At 33.1% G+C, this 14,724-nt stretch overlaps 1 pseudogene; it reads right to left on the bottom strand.

The window, feature by feature from the left end:
• Positions 1–14,724, bottom strand: part of LOC118908931 (bifunctional heparan sulfate N-deacetylase/N-sulfotransferase 3-like) — a 151,047-nt pseudogene that overhangs the window by 57,829 nt on the left and 78,494 nt on the right.

The raw sequence follows: 14,724 nt of genomic DNA, 5'->3' as shown, positions 1-14,724 counted from the left end.
TCAGCTTTCTACTTTTTTTTGCCATTTCTCTGTAAACTGCTTAGGGGATTTTTTGTTTGTGTTACAGTGGCTATATACATTACTGGCTTATGAACAGCTTTAAAAAAAAAACCATTATTCTCACAGGTATTTTTGAGTCCCAAGGTATCCAAATATTTCATTCCTTTCCACTTCTAAATGAATTTTTAATCACTCCCTTCAGTCCTAATGTTAATATCGTTTCATTCTACTCTACACAGGTATATATTTTTGAGTCAGTGGTCAAATAACAGTTAGAGTAGTTGATGGTTTCTTGATTCTCACAGATGTTATTTAACACTATACAATTAATACAAATACTGCACTGAAGAATTGGCAGTGAAATATATAACAATTAGAATATATGTAAACCCCACTATGTGTTCAAATTATACTCAATCCATATCTTTAACTTTCCATTCAGGACTGCCCATAAGCAACTCTTGAGGGAGTTGATACTTCTAAAATTGAGATCATGTAATTTGACATAGCAGTTAATATAAAACAGTCCTTATGCTAAAATGTACGCACAGTGTATATGTTCTTACTCTAGAATTATTGTAAGAAGTTCACTCTTTTATACCACTTTCTGTCCAGAATTTGTACTTTAACAAGACTTCTAGGTATATTCCATGATTAACATGTTCATTTGTAACATCTATGCCTACTATATTCCTATATTTTATGTACAGTTGACATTTTAAATTTTTATTTAGCCATTTTTCACAGAGGGTTGATATAATTTCAATTCAAGATTAAATTTTGTATATTGTTGATAGCTTTTTTATAGCTTTTATTACATATGAAATATGTATTACATGTACATTTCTAGTTCTATTTATTTATTTAACTTTTGTGCCCAAGCAAAATAGAAAATTATATATGTGTATTATAGCATCACTTCAAAGCAACATTCACAAGAAGAGAAAGCTATGAAAGTGTTTTCTTGAGAATAGAGAGCAATGAAATTCCTGAGTATTACAGTACATCATCAAAGATAATGCAAATTGAAATTATACGTGGGCCCTTGAGGTGACAAGTCCTTTCGCAAACTCAGAAAGGTTTGTTATGAATAATTCCTGTGCTTCTTCATGTTACTCAGTCAGTTTCTAAGGCACAGAGGATAACTTTTATTTGTGGCTACAAACATATGTTTATAAATATTACTGCTACTTTTATACTGTGCACAGTACGTATACTTTCAGATTTATACTAATAATCCATCTTACCAATCAATCCCCCTGTGGTAGTTATTTCTATTAAAGAACTGTACCTCCTCAAAGTTTTTGGGCTGGGAGAGTTACTAAGGATGGAAGGATGCATAACCAGGAACAAATACAAAGCAGTGGTTCCTGAAAAGACAATAGAGGTTTAGAGATTAATTAAATAAAAACAGCTTCCTACTATCACATTTCAAACTCATTAATAAACCAGCTATTACAATGATACAAACAGATACATATAACTACTACTTGAGTTAAATTAGATAGCCAGTATTTTAAAAGAAGCAAATTTTAAAACATGGAGGCAATGGGATGTGAGGTTCATGAAGTGGCTTGTTGCGGGGATTGGGAGAACTGGTTTGGACCTCAGCTCACTCACTGATTTGGTCTGTGACTTAGACTTTTAGCTTTTTGTCTTGGCTTTATTAGAGGAAAATCACCAGCTTTGCTTATTTCATAGGCTTTTTCTCTAAGGATGAAAAGACATTGTACCTGAAGATATTTTGATATTAATAATGTACTATATAAATGAAAAATATCACTATTTAATACATTACATTACCAAATCTATGCTTGGGTTTTCCTATGAAGTTCTCCCTATGCCCATAGATGCTTATTAAATCTGAGACAGAACTTATTTTCAACAAGTTTAACTTTGTATGTACTTACATACTTAGGAGAAGTAGTGTCACATATTATTTAAATTGCTAAATTTGAAAAAAATGGCACCCTTTCTTAGTGACATTATAAAATTGTTATTTTTTTTGGAAAGGGCATGCATATCATAGGTATCCATATTGATTTGTGACTATTGGGAATCAAGGGTGCTATTCTTTTTTTTAAAGTGAGCCATGTCCTAAACTATAAAATTAGTGTTTTAGAGCCTAAATTATGAGCCAAAGTATATATCTTAGACTGCTTCAAGAGAAAAGGCAATCTGAGTTCAGTATGCCTAAGATTTAACTAGGTGCTTGCAACTGTAACTATGTTTATAAGATCATAATATAAAAAATATAACTGGTCTATGTATTCAGTATTCTTAAGAGAGAAATATACTTGTCTCTACTTCTCTACTGTAATGTGACTTACGTTATTATACAATCTGATGGAACAGGACCTGTCAACTGTATTTGAAGTAAATAGCTAGCAATGGTAATCAGATATGCCTTACAATATTTCTTTCACTTGGAGAAATTACTATTCTAGTTTTGCTTAATATTAATGTCATGTTGCTATCTGTATCAACTTTTGAGTTTTCTTATCTCTCTAGCATATTTCCCTTAATATCATACTTAAATCTACGATGTCAATACAACAAAATAATTGTTAAAATAACTCTGTCAACAGCAATATCTAAAACAATGAATTGAAAGAGGCCATATTCCTAGATTATACCTGAGCCAAACAATGAACATTTTATCTACATCACAGATAACCTTAGGGAATGAACCATAGTAATCTATGACATACAAAGTAAAAATGTTCTTCACAAGCTTTATTTAGAACAGTGATTCGCAGACTTCAGCATGCATCAGATTCACGTGACAGGCTTGTTAAAACCGGAGAGTTGGGCCGGATCCCATAGTTCCTGATTCAGCACACTCTGGGAAAAACCACTTTAGAAGAAATGTGTAACAAAACCCTAAAACTCCCTAGAAAAACAATGTTCCATTACTTGAAATCCATAGTAGAGTAAAGCTTTATAGAGGATACTCTTTAGAGTCAGGTAGATTCTAGGATCAGTTTTGTTTCTAACACTTACTAGCTGTGTGAACTTGAACAAAAGATATCTAACCTAAGTTTCAGTTTTCTTATTTGCATGGTGGGGAAGAAGTACTTTGCTATCAGGGTTTTATGGGAGTCAAGTAAGATAACCTGTGTGAAAGTACCTAAATAGCTCCATATCTGAATATTAGTAAGGTATTTGAAAAAATAACTATTGTGATAAAATTCAGTAACACATTTTTTTAAATTGAAAAGAACAAAATCTTTGTGATGGAGTATGGCTATTACAATGTGAAAAAAAATTAATTCCTTTCTTAGATCAACTGAAAACATTCTTTCTTGAATTTTGTTTTTAAGAATTGTATTAAATTATGTTATTTGATTTTAACAGCATGACCAACAGTAATAAGACAAACAAGAAATGATATGGTCTAATTGTATCAACAGTAAACACATAATATAATTTATCAGTGGTCAAAAATGTTAAGTTGTGGTTTCTGAATTCTATCTTACACATATTCTTGGGTCTGAATAAATTGTCATGTGTGTGTCTGGGTATAAAAACAACATTATCATAGACACATACCCTCAACCATCCATCCATAAAGCTTCAGTTTATATATACTTTTGTCAGTTTCAACACTAAAAATATTTGAATATTCACATAACTATACATCTATGCAAAATTATTCAGAAATATGCTTTGATAGAACTAAAGTTAATAATAAAGCTATATTAATTTTTATGGAACTAATAGCATTTATTTTTTTGTCCATTGAAAAAATTGATTTGACAAAATTGCCATATACACAACATGGATGAATCTGAGAATTATTAATTGAAGTGAAAGAAGTGAAAGACAAAAGATTACATACTTTATGCTTCCATTTATGTAAAATTCCAGAAAAGGCAAACCTATAGTGGCAGAAAGTGGTTGCCTGTGGCTGAGGATGGGGGAGGGGGAATTGACTGCAAAATGATGTGGGGGAGAAAAGTGTTCTACATCTTGAATGGTTTGGTAGTTACACAATTGTGTACAATTTCCAAAATTCATCAAACTCTGCACTTAAAATGGGTGAAATTTATTGCATGTACGTTATACCTCAACAATGCTGGGGAAAATTCAATTTTTATAAAAAGGAGATAAATTCCCATTCAAAGGAAGTGTCATATACAACTTATAACATAAACGTTTGGAAACCCAGTTGAGTTTAAGATGACAAGTAATAATTCTGCCATCAAACCATGATATTGAATGTCTGCAGATCTAACACAAAACAAGAGGAAGCATATCCTGCAGCGCTTTCTGAAGCAAACTTGATATGCCAAGCTTCAGAGAGAAGATGTGATCAGTAATGACAAAGCTATGTGGTGACACTGGGAGTTCGCTGAAGAGACTTTAGTTTAAACATTTTTCTAGTTGCCTCTTGACTTTTAAATAGATAAAGACAAATAAAATAAATAAGGGCTAGAAGTTTTTATCATATTTATTATTTTCAGATTGATATTTGCAAGTGGGACTACAAGAAAATGAATAGGCTAAACTTTCTGTGTACATTACATAGAATTCTCTCTAGTTATTACTAGAGAAATGAGGAGAGGGAATGTATTCCCTTAGGAAGGGATATGGTTGAAATGGCTGTTTCCTTTGAAGGCAGAATCCAAGGTTCCCAAATAATTTATCATGCAGTATAGAACATGAATGTCTGGCATTTTAAAGCTCCCACTGGGCTTCATCTGAATACAGATTCTCACAGAACAAGCAGCTTATGGAAAAAAAATTGCATGCCAATTACAGAAAAGGTGCAAAAGATTTCTCCTCGGATGAATAAAGCCTTTCTTAATAAAAAGTTTATTTTTTTTGTCTTGGAATTCTGGTTGTCAAACATCCTTTAGACTTTTAAAAAATAGTCATCTTTGCAAGAAATAGTTTAGAAATATACGATATAAGGAAGATGGCAGGAAGGGGCTCTTTTTCAGGAAAGAATTTATTATAAAGAGTTATAAGTACTTCTATGCATCCATCTCAACTTTTGATGAAATTCTGTCAGTCACTCTTTAAGCACATCATTTTTTTTTTCTTTTTTTTTTTTCACATCATTTTGATTTAAGAAATGTTAAGCAACACTTTTTAATTAAGATCTTTGGAAAATTTGACATTTGCCATCAAATTGCTGGATATTCAAACTGTATCACAACTATTTTTATCCTTTTCTTTTTAAAAAACACTTTGACAAGCATTTAAAGACCTTATTGAATTAAACAAAGATTATGTCAGAGAATAAAATGTACTACTCATTCATCAGTATTTAAAGGAAGTTTGAGAACTTATTGTGACAAGAACTCGTTGTCTAGTCATGAGCATTTTTCTACTGACTGGTTAATCATAACATTGAAAGTTCTCACCAGTTTTCTGGGGTCCTATTACCAAAAATTTTGGTAAGCAATCATAGGTTTTTTCTTTAGACCAAATGTCTCTGTGGCATTTGTCATCACAAGGATTCTAAATAGGAGAAAGAATATAGAGATATATTTTTTGTTATTGTCCATTGTATACTAGGGTTTTCCAACTTCTGTACTTAAAAAGTTATCCAGGAAACAGCTATGTGGCTCCTTCTTTTAAATTAAAGCCTTGAAGTGTCATTATGGAAGCTTTCAAATAATTCCTTTCCATCCTAAAAACAAAAATATATCTCTATATTCTTTCTCCTATTTAGTTGAATGTCTACTGAACAGGTGTGGGAGGGGAGACATTTCTGTTTCCATGGGTAAGCAGCCTCATAGTACTGGGGGTTTACTATTTTTTTGCTATTGGCAGTTCTACATCGTGTGTGTTTGTGTGTTAAAACAATGAGCTAGATGGGCAGAGAATGTGCTTCTTGCTAGCCTGAAAGAAGATACATTCTCAGCATCCAATAAGTAACTGAAATACAAAGTGTCAGATTTTTATTATAAGTAACTTTGAGTTTTCTTTCTGTGTTTCAAAGGGATGTGGGTCTGGCCCTAATGTTACTGTTTAAGGAGACAGCAGATTTCTTTCAGCTGACATTAGAGGTTGGTAAATTTATATCTAAAACTACAACTTAGACTATGATGCTAAAAAGCACTAAATTTCAGCAAAAGGGTGAAATGAGTGTGAGTTACTACCTTAGGAATCTGCTTTTGGTCTATAGCACTTAAAACAAACCCACTGTGCAAGATGTATCTAGAATATTCTTAATTTTAACGGCAAAGTGCATATTATGTGAAGAATTAACAATATCCTTTAATACTATTTCAGAAATGGGCAAACAGGACAACACTCTATTTCTATTCAAGTAATAGTGTACATACTTGTAGTTAAACAAACCTTCTGCTTATTTATAATCAGCAGATATTAAGACTAAGAGAGGGTATTCTTTCTGGCTGCTGTTTTGGAAAAAAACTGGCTTCAAACCTGTCACCTGAAATAATATTTCAGTTTAAAATTAAAGTGTTAAATTAGCAGGAAAATTGCATATCTTTGAGTGGCTAACATTTGGTGGTGTTTTGCAGATGTTAAGATAAAAAAAGATGCTATTTGCAGTGTTATTAATAGTAGACTGTTTTTAATATAAAAATGTCATGACTAAAAAAAAAGAGAGAGATGTGTGTTATGGCAACTGCAAAATAATATGCAGTGAAAATTCCACAACCACCAATTTCTACCTACGAAAATATGTAGTTCTGCCTCTTCTTGGGTTTATCTGTGATCAGGAGATAATCAGCTCAAGTTCAAAGCTGACTGATTGACTATAGAAGTCAGAGCTTACTGATTATAGAGTTCAGAGCTTCTGAAGATCTTCATTATTGTACCATCACCTTTATCAGTAATTGTGTAGTAGCTCAGTAACTCACATTTAGAACAGTGATTGAGAGTACAGCTTCTGGAGCAAAATGGCCTGGGACTGATTTCCACCCTGCCACACACTAGCTATCTTACCTTGTTTAATTAAGTGTCTCAGCTTCTTCATCTGTAAAATGGGGATAATAATTGTACGTACCACAGAGGGCAGTTGTAAGGATTAAATGAGTTAACATATTTAAAGAACCCAGTCTGACACAGAGTAAGCACTATGTGATTATTTGCTAAGATTATTACCTTCCTCAGATCATGGAGTAGGCAATGCAAGTTCAAAATATGTTTCTGGAATTCCAGGACAAAGGAGAGGGTGTACTTTGAAATCTGGGTGACACCTAGAACAGTTTGAATATGCCACATTTTTGTGATATTTTTCTCTTAGGAAGCTCAATAATTTTGCCACTTAACACTTTTCCCATGTCCAAAGTAATTCCCGACTAATACTTTTGAAAGCTCCCATGTTCTGCAGCTGCTGAACCCCATAGTTCAGAAGTTATATGTCAGTTTTGAACTCTTTTAACCTATTCCTCTTATGTCATTTAGTCAAGATATGGGCAAGTGCCAAGGTTTACCAGCTGGATACCTGCCTAACACACCCATGTACCATCTTCCACTCTTTTAGCCTATTCCAAATCAGTCCCCCATTCCTGACTGAAAACATTACATTCACTGAACCACTCAGTGAGCTTTCAGGATTCCATAATTTCTAATGAGCATGGGAAGAAGAATTTGGCTCACTATTAAGCAATAATATAAGAATACAACTCAGAAAGAAGTAGGTCCTTAAATCTAACATTACCAAAATGTAGCTTTTTTCACCCCAATGCCTACACTTTTCAGATCTGGATTATCTTAAGGCACTCCAACATATGTTGTGGGGTTAATTAATTATACCAATTATTGAACCAATCTTACCTGCCAGAGAGGGTCTTTTTGATCAGGGAAGAGCTCAAAATACTTATAAGCCAGCTGCATTGGAGGCAGAGTCTAAAGTCGCAAATTGGTCCAGCTCTGCATGAAGCTGGCCAGGTTAACAAATGTGTATAATCCCAGTTGGTCATTCCCATAGTTGGACAAATGGGTCATGAGAATGCTGATCTGGAAAAGGCAAATGAATTCCATTATTTCAGTTATAAACACAAGTTACTTTAACCTTAGGGGACAGTGAAATCAGTGCCAGTTTTTTCTTAAGTAGTTTAAGCACAGGGTTTCAATTCATGATATGTTTTGAATTTTACACATATTCCAAATACTTTCATTATATTAATGCATACTGGATGGTATTTTTTAGCAAGTCCTAATGAGCATTTTTTTCTGAGATTTTAATATATTTCATAACAAAAATGAGTCCAACTGTCTTATAGTTTTTGCAGTTAGATTGATGCTAAATAACTTATCCTAGATCTTTATACATAATAGACTCATGATATGTGAACTATTTCTAATTTGAGGCAATAGAATCCCAGGAGTTTGGGGTTTTGTAATTCAATCTGCTTAATTTGGCTTGTAAGGTGACACTTCAAGTTAAGGGGTATAAGTAATCAATGAATTAATCATTATTAGCATTAACTGAATATCTTCTGGTTGGTTAGAGGTCATAATGACAGAAGACTAGTGACTGAATTTTTAATAAAATAACTCTAACTATTCTCCATCAATAACATTCTGAACCCCTTTCCCATAGTCATTAGGTCTACTATTCCCACTATCAAATACCTCCCTTAAGAAAAGTTTTCAATACTTGGCTAGATAAAATGAACTCTTCCTATGGAAGCAGCTAAGCTGAATCCATGCATTGAAAAAAAAAATTTGAATTCTGTTGATTTGATTAAATTGGTCTAAAATGTAGAATAGGCATTTTCAAGCTACTGTTTAAGTGAATATACATAAAGCTTTTGTTGATTATTCTTGACAAATGGAAATAATGCTGCATGACTTTTTCAGTGGCAAAGAAAACCATTGTGGCATTTATGTTGCTGTAGAAAAGATCATAAAAATAATTCATGTGATACTTTCCTAAAATATATAATGTCATGTGAATGAATAGTAATAATGGGTATTATAATCATAATAATGAATAAAATAGTTTTATTCATTAAGAGACTGAAAGAAATATTCAAGAAAATATATTGAAGTAAAGTGGCAGAGATGAAAGGTTATATTAAGATTTGATATAATGAATCAGAAAAAAATGTAGTTACAACTATGAAGAAGAGGAAACAGTGATATTCTTTATTCTAAAGAACAAATCCTGCTGGCCTTCACACTAAAAGCTTCAACTGTGATCAGGCATATTTAACTGTGTTTCTATTCACCTTGTCTGAACATATATTAAATCTTAGTACTTTCACAAATATAATACTTTGAGGGTGATTTCAAAAGCTGCCATCAGATTGACGCAGTCATGGACTGATAAGAATTTTATCATGTTGGGTATTTCTGAAAAATGAGCCTTAAATTTTTCTTTTTCTTTTTATCCTCCAAAACTTACTACAACAGTAGTATTGAGAGACTTCAGAAAATCATACTTAAATTTGAAAGTTCTTTTCTAACATCTGTTAGAGGCAGTCTTTCATCATTTGTTTTATATGACACATTGTTTAGTGTAGCTCAGCAACAGTATCAAAATGTTATTTCAAGTTGCCTTTTTATTAAGAGAAAATCTTAGTACAATCTAAAAAAGATATTAACCCAGTTACCCAGTAGCCACTCCTTAGAATTTCTTATATTTATGAAAGACATCAATAAACATATGTGTCTGTATTTCACTTGAATAACATCTGCATTGGACAGAAAATGGGAAAGTTAGAGATACTATGTGACTGTGATACTGGAATATTTGACTTCCTTTTGAATTTACTTTTCAACCTCAGAGAACAGTTTATGCTGTGACAGTTAAAGTAGAGTGTCACTTTTTTATTTGCATGAGTATACAAAGTAAAAAATGCTCCTTTAGTAAAGATAGAGGCAACCCATAGTGAGTTAGGAACTAATTAATGACATTGCTTTTTCTGAAACTTAAGCTGATTGGCAAGAATTAAGGTAATACTTAGCAGGTATGGAACTTAACCCTGTAAAAGAAAAGCTACTTAGCCTCCAGCCATGGAATCTTTCCCAGGTTTTCAATTCTATTTTTGTGTATCTACTTTAATATAATGCAAAGTGTACCATAAGCAAAAGTACGGTTTCAGAGTGATGGTTTTGTAACACAGGTTACCTCATGACATTTTTTAGACTTTGGACTCAAGTCTGGGATTTGTTTTGTGCTTCTAAAGAAATATAATATAATTGATCAGGACATAAAATATTTCAATTTCTTTTTAAACTTTGTCTTTTTTTTGCTGAATCATGATATTCTCTCTACATATGGAATTTTGTATATATTTTGCTGAATATGTAACCTCTTCAAGTTTTCTTTATTACTTTTTAGTTAGGAGAGTTTGCACAACAGGCAACAGGACTGGTGAGAAGAGATATATGAAATTGGTCAAAAATCAGCTTGCTTTACAGACAGTATTTCTTCTTTACTCTTGTTATGACCTGACAACTATAGTGTCACGTTACTTCTTGGCAATTCCTCACCTGACAACAATTTCTGCATGGAATAGGAAGAAACAAAGAAGCTTGAAAAGGTTACCAGTTCAGGGAAATAGACAGATTGACCTTTGAATGATGCAGGGGTTATGCAAGGGTTAGGAGTGCCATTCCCTGCACAGTCAAAAGTCTGCATACAACTTATCCCCAAAACATAACCTAATAGCTTACTGTTGATTTTATGATAATAAATGATAAAACAGGCTAGTATGTACATATATTTTATGCATCCCTGACATACCTTTTCCTTAAATTTCTTTGGTTTTTCTAGGCTACATAGTTCATTTGCAAATTTTTTCAAATTGTCTCCAATATCCAAAAAATTTCCCAATGTTGTTACTGAAAAAAATATGCTTGTAAGTAGACCCATGCAGCTTGAATCCATATTGTTAAGGGGTCACCTGTATTAGTCTTTCCCTAAAGATGATACCTTATAATTTTAAGAGTAGCACAAAACTGCAGGTTTTTTTAAATAGAGAATGGAATGTATCAAAATGAATTCTCTTTATTATATATGCAGAATCCAATGAGAAGGAAAATGTCAAAAGAAGTTACAATTCCATTTTTCCTATATGTACACTATGAATAATTAGTTGTTACTAAGTGATGCTTAAAACTCAAATACTGGAGATTGCGCCAAAGGCATGGTTTATCTAACAAGTGAGAAAAAAAGTCTTTCAAGCTTGATCCACATAGATATGTATAATAACAAGATACTTTTCTATGATTTTTTTTGGTAAAATGTCTTTTTTGTAAAAAAAGATTATATTTTGTAAAAAATATAATACTAATCATTATATTCACTGGTATTTATGAGTCAGTAAATGAGATATCATTCATAAAAGAGCGGCTGAGAGAAGAATATGGAATCTTTACATTTTCAGCCTCAGCGTTGTGAATCTAGTCCATTCCATGTATTGGAGATACATGAATCACTACCAAGAAGAATAAGGAGTAAATCATGGGTCCTATTGCAAAAGCAGTTGACAATACAGTAATTATTCTGTTTCTTTTGAGAAGGCCAGGAGCAGGGGAGAGGAAATGGGGTATAAAAAAGTGTATTACTTATAATATTCTTTACATTCTATGCCATTTTTGACAATGCTGTTCAGTTCAAAACCACAAACGTTTTTTTTCAGCCTATCTGCTATTTTCTCTACCTGGTTCTGGGGGTGCATATATGAAAATGATGCTCATTCTTTTAATTTTGCTTGTGAAAAAATTCAGAATTCAAAAGGCATAAAAGAGTTTACAGTTAATAAAAAGTCTCCCTCCCACCTCTATCCTTCAGTCAATCAGTTTGTTTTGTTTTGGTATCCTTCCAGGAGACCAAAGATTCAAAAGCTTCGACATATATACAAACCACCTAGGAAATTTTAAAAGTTCATGTCACTAGACCTTATACTCAGAGATTCTGATTTTCTGCATCTGGAGGGTGCCCTGGTACATATTTTAGGGAATCATCCCTAGTTGTCCTGATGCAGGTACTATTGAAATACAATTTGAGGAAAACTGGCCAGACCCATTGTTTGTGCCCACAGAAAAGATTCTATTTACCAAAAGCAGTTAGCTTTTCTTCAGTGGTTCTCTGAATTTATTTTAAATTCATAAATAGACTCTGATGTTCTAGACTTAGCCTATCTCTAGCACAAAGAACAATTTGGTAAGTACCTTTGGCCATGGCTTTTGAAGGCTTCTGTACTCCTGTCACATGTATGAGGACATACAGAAATTGCTAAAAAAAGAACTTTACCACATAGACATGTGCAATTGATTTCTAATTCCCCTTCAACCTAATTTTTTTTTACCAAAGCAAAATTCTTCTCAATTTCCACATGTACATCTCAAGTCCATATTACTTTATGACTTCTCTATTTGAAAGTCTACTTTTTGTGTTCATTTTTACTTTATTTCATAGCATTTAAAAGGTTGTGTAGCAGAGGACAAGCATACTGTAATTAATTTCTTTTGGGGGAAAAATAAAGAAAACAGTTACTTTTATGGGGTAGTGATCAAACTGAAAGTTTTCTTTTTATTATCATGAATAGTATATAAGTCCAACTGCTGTCAGGATTGTACTCCATTACATCAGCATGTCTACTGGAAAATAAAAAATTTTGAGCAGAAGGCTATTCTAACGATGTTCTCAGTCTGAACCTCCTATTATTTCTCAGTTCAAAACCACTTTTAGTTCTCTAATAGTTCCTCATTGCCTTCTGAATTAAATAAAATTCAGGATGTCATCCTAAATTACAACATGGTCCCAGGTTACCTTTCCAATCTTACCTTCTACACCCATCCTCTGCTCAGGGGACCATTCAGTTTACGTTGCTTACTGCTCCCTGATGTTCCCTGGGCTCCCCGACCTGCATGGTTTTGCTTATGCAGTTTCTTCTCTCTAGAATACACTGTCTCACTCTTTATCTCAATACTATGTATCCGGTGTTAAGTCTACCTTTCACATTTCTCTAGGCAAATGCAATATTTTAAAATGTGAGCCCCAGAGCACTGTAATTTATTCTTTCTAACATTTTCTTACTCTGGATTGCATTATGCTTTTTAAAAATACTTGTTTTATTTTTATTTAGACTGTGAGTTACTTGGGGATTGGCATGGGCCTTTCAGCTTTATTTTCTGAACTGCCTCTGGCATACGGAATGTGCCTTCAGGCAGCACCAGTAATCTTATCTGTAAAGTTGGGAAATCTAGGGTCAGTTATTTTTCAGTGTCATTCTTTCTGGTCAGCCCTTAGCACCATTCAAATTATGGGCCCCCTCGATGATTTAGTCTTGTCTCCTTTAACTTTATCCCCATTTGTTCTACACAGCTCTCTTTGAACTCTGACTCTCAAATCTCCATTTATTTTTTTTTATTGTCCATCTCCTACTGTTTATTGTGAAACTTCCTTCCTTTGAAAGTAAACTTTATCTTTAGGTCTTTCACGTTCAGCTATACAGTAGTTAAGAAAGTGGGTTCTGCCATCTACTGGCTCTTTGATCTGAGCAAGTTATTTAAATTCTCAATACTTTAATATAGTTATCTAAAAGGAAAAAAAAGAGGTGTAATGGTATTAACTACCTCACAGGATTGTTGTGATGGTTAAACGTAATAAAACAAAACATTAAAGCACTCCTTGGCACATAGTAATGCTTAATAAATAATAGCTATTTATTGTTGCTGTTGATATATTATTATTTTGGAGGAATATGTTTTCTCATTTAAATCTTCCTTCCAGAAGCTTATCAACCTTATCTATACTTCTAGTCTCTTAATCCTCTCAGTTTTTCTGCATCTGTCAATGTTCATCTGATAATTTCCTCTACCAGGCAAAATTCTGTGGTCTACAATTTGAACTTCTCTCCCACTATTATCCTCAGATTCCCAAGTCATTTTCTGGTTTTGATTGTCTGCAAATCTGAGACTTTGGATTAATATTCCATTCAGTTTCTTTATTCCTACCTATGGACTGTTTATCACACTAGACAAAAAACATACAGTGGGAGCCATTCATGTCACATAAGCACATGTTCCCCAATTTCAATTGAATCCTCTAATCTACAGGATATTTATATTCATTCCTAATCACCTCACTTTTCAGTTCCCTTCAGTTCCACTATTTCAAATTTCATCCTTTTCTTAAGGCCTTCTGCTCAGTCTCCATTCTCCCTAATCTCCCTAGCTAATCATCCCAGAATTGACAGTGAATAATGATCATCAGACAGGGACTCTTCTTATCCTTCTCCATATACATTTGACTTTTTTTCCCCCTTTTACTGAGAAATAATTAACATACGTCACTGTATAAGGTTAAGGCATATAGCATGATGGTTTGATTTATATATATTGTGAAATGATTAGCGCAGCAGGTTCAACTAACATCCATCTCCTCATATGGATACAATGAAAAGAAAAAGAAAAGGAGGGAAAAATTTTTTTCTCCTTTTGATGAGAACTCTTAGGATTTACTTTCTTAACAACTTTCCTATGCATCATACCGCAGTGTTAGCTATAGTCTTCATGTTGAACATTACATCCCTAATGCTTATTTATCTAATAACTAGAAGTTTGTATCTGTTGACAACCTTCTTCCAATTCCTCATCCTCCAACCCCCAGCCTCTGGCAACCACAAGGCTGATCTCTTTTTCTTTGAGTTTGGGTTTTTTTTCCTTATAATTCCACATATAAGTAAGATCACACAGTCTTTGTTTTTCTCTAATTTATTTCACTTAGGATAATGCTGTCAAGGTCCGTCCATGTTGTTGCAAATGATAGGATTTCCGTGT

Source organism: Manis pentadactyla, chromosome 5 (genome assembly GCF_030020395.1).
Source record: "Manis pentadactyla isolate mManPen7 chromosome 5, mManPen7.hap1, whole genome shotgun sequence".
Taxonomy (NCBI): Eukaryota; Metazoa; Chordata; class Mammalia; order Pholidota; family Manidae; genus Manis; species Manis pentadactyla.
The sequence above is the reverse complement of the archived record's forward strand: the minus strand, read 5'-3'. Positions and strand labels throughout refer to the sequence as shown.